Here is a 7,218-nt window from a genome sequence, read left to right on the forward strand (position 1 = left end):
CATATATGTTAGTAAATATATTTATATACAGGATAATATGGATATACGAGTATACATATATAGACTGATTCGAACACTGACATATCAGTACGAGAAAAATAATAACAGTGCAACATCAACCAAAAAAAAAAATTGAAAGTAACCGCATTGGAAAAGCGGGTTTGTAGGTAATTTTTGGTTCATTTTTTCTGCTAAACTTTTTTCTCTGTGTGAATTTTGACAAAAATTAAAATGAACTTACTAGTTTGAAACCATTTTTGATAAATTATTGCTAAAAACTCTATGGTACACAATTATTTTAAAACCATTCTTTATGTATTACTCTTTTAATTTTTGTATAAAAATTCTTATTTACTGCAAAATAATTATATATCGCATCTTAATAACTACGATACAACACAATAGTTATAAGATAAGGGTACTGATTTTATCTGTTACTCTAAAAATATCTTAATAGTATCTGTATGGCTTTCCTCAAACTAAAACTCTTTTTATCTACGATACATACGCATATTAATAGAAAATAATAAATATGTTCAAAAACAAAACTAATTCATGGTTTTATTTCATTGGTCACAAGTAATCTTTACCTTTTTTTTAAACATGTGACAATATTGTTTTAAAGAGAATGTTAAACAAACTTGTTTTTTCGGTTTAAAATTATGTATTCAGAATAGTTCTGAGTTTCTGACCAATGCCACAAAATAATTAAAGAAGTTATAACAGCTCTAGAAAGCATAAGATATTGTATCACAGTCTTTCGTAATGTTTGACAGAAGTAGCATATTATTCACGATGAAGAAAAAAGTTTCTGTACTATACTATATATTAATGACGTCATACTTTAACTAAATATACTCTTCCATGCAGCAAAAGAATCAAACATCTAACATACTCTGCAGCTTATAAATACAGGTGTTTTACTAAAAACAGTCTTAGAGCCCATTCTGTAATCCCTGTTTACCTCTGACATGCCTGACTCAAATGCTATCACAGCATCTAGTTTAACATGTATAAAAGCTTCTCAGTATCTACGGTCTGAGCTCAGCTTAACTAAAATCTGCATAAAGATCGATACAATTAAATTTTTCAATATTCGGAACAACTATACTAAGAATTAATTTAGTGGTTCAATAAGGTCTTACAGTAACCCCGTAAAGTTTCTTATTACGCTACTAAATAGTAGAAATATATGGAAAAATCTTATGAAGGCAAACTAACAAGAAATCATTTAAAATCATAATAAATACACTGGTTGTTTAGTTTCTCTAATCCCAAAAAAAATTTTGGTGTTAATGGTTAAGAAGAAACCTTAGAACCGTAGAACTTTTATAAAGACTATACCTGACAACTAATGTACCAAATGATAAGACACTAAAAGCAATTTAAAATGTCAATTACGCTGCGAAATATAGTTAATGGTAGATTCAATATTTTTAATACATATTTTGTAATAACCCTCATTAAGTGAATACCATATATCTTATATACAAAAATTGTAGTAATTAAATACATTTAAATTCATGCCACCGCTAACCGAAAGAAAACATTCGAACACAGTTGAATGATATTCGATTTATATATAGAAGTGCTGAAATAGGATAGGTATAGGGACGTCTAGCATTAGCATGAAGTATTTCCAGTGATCAATTCCTTTTAGGGACCTCCTTTTGGAGAGGGGTGAGTACTTGGAATGAGTCATATCTACAATTTTGTCATGTACAATACTTAAGTCATTCTGGACAAACAAACACCTTATATGGAATAAACTATAGTTTCAAGAATTCCATGTATTGAAATTCATATAATAAATACAAGCATCTATGATCCACTGATATAGTACTAGTGGTGCAGATTGTCAATTGTATGTATTAGTGTTGTAATTAGCATATAAATTTTACATATTAATATAAAAATTTGAATATTTCTTGTATAAAAGATGTTGCGAAATATACCTCGTATGATAGAAATATTAATGGAGTCTACCCATAAACCATCAAAGGATTATTAACCAGTCATTTCCTATCATATGTTTACTAATACAAAAATCAATTACAATTCAATTTATTATTTTTCTTCTAAAATTTTAAATTTTAAAATACAATTAATTTATCATAAATTTTATTAAATTAAAACGCCTGTGGTTGTTTCATTTCATTATAACACATTAAATTATTTTACTTATATTAACAAATATTGTTCAAACTCGCAATTATGAACAGCACATTTATTTGTGTCAACCATTTCAGTAATAAATTGCGCTTTTTATGTTTATAATTAAAATGTTACTGGCATTTCGAATAAATCATAAAATCAGTATAAAAATCCACCAATGGCCGCAAATAAATGATGGTCAAATGGACATAAATACACATAAATAGTACAAATTATTTCAGCAAAGTGCTAAAACATAAAATTATTGGCTTTTAAATAATAAATTATAATGCATTAAATGAAATTAAAATAAATAAAAAAATATAAAAAATACTTTAAAAAAATTAAAAAAAAAATATGTATATAAAAATTACATTCATAATTACATCAAATGTGGTCAAGGATTTTTTACCTATCAATAGTAAATATAATTTATATAATTTTTTAATAAAATGTTTTTTATTTTATATTGTTTAATGCTAAAATTATATTGCAAACATTTTCTTGAAGTTCAACATACTTTAAACTCACAAAGTATAGTAAAATTTTATAAGCATATTTTTAAGTTTATCAAGACTTCTTACGTACCTCAACGAACACTTATTGCAGAACAATTATAACTAATGGCTACTTTAATGTTTGAATCATCATTTAATACTAAAAGTAACTTTATAAAAAATATATATAAATCAGTGCTGTAAACCTCATATACTCGTATATTTGAACCACTTCTATTCAGCAGATCTATATGGTATACGCAAAAAAATTAACTAAGTCATTATCATTTTCTACATTGGATTTAATTAGACTAAAAAGTTGGAGGTTTAGATTAAGAAACTGTACAAAATTCATTCAGTTCAGAATCAATTTCCTTTAGTACCTATTGGTACTTATAACATAACAGCTCAAAAATTTAGTTCAAACGGCTTTGCTGGAATTTCTTCAGTATTTCAAAGTTTGTCTCTATCATTCATTGAATTGTACTGCATTTTAAAGAAAAGAGTATCTTTATCGAAATCATTGTATTGAATACAATGGTCATGCATATGAAGCATTTAGAAACATTATCTTTATGTTTTCATATTATCTGATTCCTCTCATTCAATACATTTCAATATCTAACGATTCATAACATACGCCATCATATGCTGCTCAGAAATTTATGTTCCCTTTTTAATTCAGATATAAATTGAATTGTCAACTCACTTATGGACAACAGATTAAAGAGGATTGAGGTTACTTGCTAATTAACAAAATTATTAGCTATAAAGAGTTTTGGGAAAAATTTTTGTTTATAGGATAAGACACCTATAAGATAATATAATATTCTCTATTGACAATGAGAATAAAACATCTCAATTAACTAAATGGGACAAAAGTGTCAAAGTGGCAGTTAAAACTTAAGATACTAATTTCGATCTATTTGATTTATATTCTATACAATTTTTTCTTATTTGTCTTAGGTGAATTACCATAGATTCCGTAGACATCTCAAAGAAAAGTAGGTGGTATGCTGACTAAAAAGTATGCTGTTTATTACATGATATATAATTCAATTCAAAAAAGTTAAGTCTAATTATTTTTAAAAAAGATATTGCATTCCTTTACATTTAACATTGAAATCTTGAAGGCCAAAGAAACCAATATTACTATTTCTGTACTCAATCAACCAAAAAATTAAAGACTTTGTAAAAAATGTGATCTTTATCATTAAAAATAGCTCATCTCGAAACGGTTTCTATAAACAATAATAATATAGTATATAAAGCATAATAATTCTAACTAAATAAGAACACAATGTATTAGTTAACGTGTGGGTGTGACTCGAAGTACAATAAGTAGTAAGCCACAACAAACTGCTTTGCCGAATATAATTCCTTTTCCTATGCAAGGTTACATGTATTATATATATATTAACAATAACTTGCAAGAAGGAATATGAATATTTAATTTTTACCAAGAATGTCATACTCGTATTATATTATAAAGATACAGGGAAGAAGACACAAACTACCTACATACATTAATGAATCCATTTTATCTTGTGTTATTTCAATACCACTTATTTAGATATGTTAATAATTCTTCATATTTTATATGTCTTTATTGATATTATACGCTATATATCCATTCAAAATATTCTAATAAAGTTTTTTCATCAAAAAAGACCTAGTACCCAAAATCTATAACTACATCTCTCTATGAAAATAATATAAATATATCCTAATTATGTATGCCACTTATTATATTCAAGATTCAATTTAAATACTGTTTAATGTATAGTATATAAGATACATATATTGAAGATATTTCATGATTTCGTTGTCAATTGGTTTGAAATACCATTTGAATCTATATCTTTGTCGAAAGTGATTTTCTAAAGGTTTAAAGTATTTTTAATCAAAGATAACTGTTTGATCTTTGCAAAATCACAAAAGTGTAGTTTTGATTAAATACACTTATTTCGTATGTGCAAAATTTTGATCGAATAGGAATAAGAAATATATACAAATCTGGAAAACACACTTTCCTTGTTTTTATTGTAACCATACATCTTTTTATTAAACTACTTGCTCTGATTTAATAACCGGACAGAGTCATTGCCTAAATCTAACAAATATACTAGTTGTAAAAGCAATTCAAAATAAAATTTGTGAGATTACGTCATAATAGTTACGCACATGTCCAGTAATGCATTCTTTTGAAACAGTTACATTTATACACCCTATTCTAAACACTTTTCTTTAAAAATATTATTGATATAGTCTAATAGTAATTGCATAATAATTGTCGTTAAACAGTTTCTTTATCAGTTTTTGTTGTCAGTGAACCCAAGGTGTATTGTCGGAACTTTTGCAGATGACACGGTAATAACGGGTACAGGTCCAAACAACAAGGTGTCTACCACCAAGCTACAAATCGCTCTTCAAGAAATTGAACAATGGACAAATAAATGGAAACTGACAGTAAATAGTTCAAAATCTAACCACGTAGACTTTACTAACAAAAGCGAAAATTAAATTCCATTTTTTCTAAATAGAGTAAAAATTCCAATTGCTAATTTTGTGAAATATCTGGGTATGAGTCTAGATGCCAAACTGAGATGGAAGGCACACGTCAAAAAAAATTCACTGAGATAAATATTAGATATAAAAAATTAACTTGGCTTATTGGATGGAGTCTTCAAGCCAGTATGGCTCTATGGAGTCCAAATTTGAGGTTGTGCAAAAAAATATATAATAGATATGATGCAAAGGTTTCAAAACAAAGCACTCAGGGATGCAGTTAAGGCTCCGTGGTACGTGCGAAATGTTGATCTACGCCGTGACCTTGAAATACCTACTGTCAAGCAAGAAATACAGAAGACTGCTAAAACACAGTATGACAGGCTGAGTCAACAATTAAACAGCACCATCCCGGCGTTACTTTGCGATGTCACACACATCGCACATGCTTGCTAGCGTTTCAACTAGCAAGCAGATGACTAGCTCAGATCTATATGCTCACCTTACATATGTAAACTTTCTTGTGATATTAATTAAAAAACCTCTTGTTAGTCAATATGACCAGTTGTTGTTAATTTAAACTCTAAATTTGGTTTAAATATAATAAAAAACAAAAATGAAAGTTTCTTTATAAATCATCAATGTGATCGCATCCTAGAAGTCTATGGCTATCAGTTTTTTCGTCATTTCTGCTATCTGAATAAATATCGTCCCATTATTACGCTTATTTTCCATAAGAAGCACAAACGATATCTACCTTGTCGATAGCTTTTTAATTTAGAATTATGTCAGTAAAACTGGTATCATTAATATATCTGTGTTATCATTATATTTTCACACTTTTACTCACTCAATTGTCCACATTCGCAAACATCTGGTGCAGATGTGCTATCAATATTATCCAACAAATATAATACATATCAATGACATATATATAAGCACAGTACATATCTACTTTTTCAGCATTCTAAAAATATAATTCATATAAATTAGTTTAATTGTCTATAAAAGTGTAACAGAAATAATATATTATATATTTTAAATTCTCATACTATATTGCCATCTTCATTAGCTTTGTATAAAGAGATGAAATGATAGGTAATGTGTTAATTAGGTACGGCTATTCCCTTAGTTTTTATTATACGTATCTAATTTAATTTTTAAATCTGAAATCTGAAATACGGATCTAATGCTACTACTACTTTTGAAATTATATCATAGATACTAAAATACGGCAGACTTATATATAACAAATAAATGAAATCACGTACATTTTCACTTTAGCACTATTTGACAAGAAGATAAGATCGAGCAAAAAACTTGGCTTCTTTTCGCATAGTTACTTTTTTTAAGTAACCAAATAAATGACATGCGGACGCACTAGCTTAGTACCAGCAATGTCTCATAAAAATGCAAAAACAGCACTACGAGTACACAAAAAAATTTAAGAAATGGTAGATATCTTAACTATTTATGATACAGTCACCACATACATATTGGTATATATGCACACGTTTTGATGCACAAATATCAGAATACATGCACCTTTAGATAGACGTGCCAATGTGGTTGCAGACGCTGGTGTGCGCACTAATAAAAACTACAAATCATAACTTTTCCAGGATTCATATGTGAAACTCCTGGCACAATTGCATATCAGTGATACGTGTCATGACTTTAAGTTTTCGCCAAAAACTTTTTGGTTTTAAATTCATTTTTTTTGCGAATTGCATGGAAAGGAACGCATTGCAGTACGTTTTTGCATGAGTCAAATGGAGGAAAATACTTTCTGGTTAGAAGTATTTCGATAACTACTCCTGAATGAACTGCAATTGTTGTTACTGCCAATGAATATTGTTACTGTTATTAGTGTTGATGTTGAAATCCATAGATGCTATGCACGCTTAAACAGAATTTTAAATTCATATTCGAATCCAACATCATGTGGATGAAGTGCATATATCATAATTGGATAACATTTGCATTGAAAAGCAGCTATCAACGTTGTTTCTTTTAAATAATGTCACACATTACTGTGGTGTACGGTTTTGACAAAGAA

General features: G+C 28.0%; 1 protein-coding gene across 1 annotated transcript in view; it reads left to right on the plus strand.

Moving 5' to 3' along the window:
• LOC119675572 overlaps window positions 1-7,218 on the plus strand; it is a 127,110-nt gene that overhangs the window by 82,348 nt on the left and 37,544 nt on the right. The window lies entirely within an intron of this gene.

The sequence above is a fragment of the Teleopsis dalmanni genome, chromosome 2 (assembly GCF_002237135.1).
Source record: "Teleopsis dalmanni isolate 2A chromosome 2, ASM223713v2, whole genome shotgun sequence".
NCBI classification, from domain to species: domain Eukaryota; kingdom Metazoa; phylum Arthropoda; class Insecta; order Diptera; family Diopsidae; genus Teleopsis; species Teleopsis dalmanni.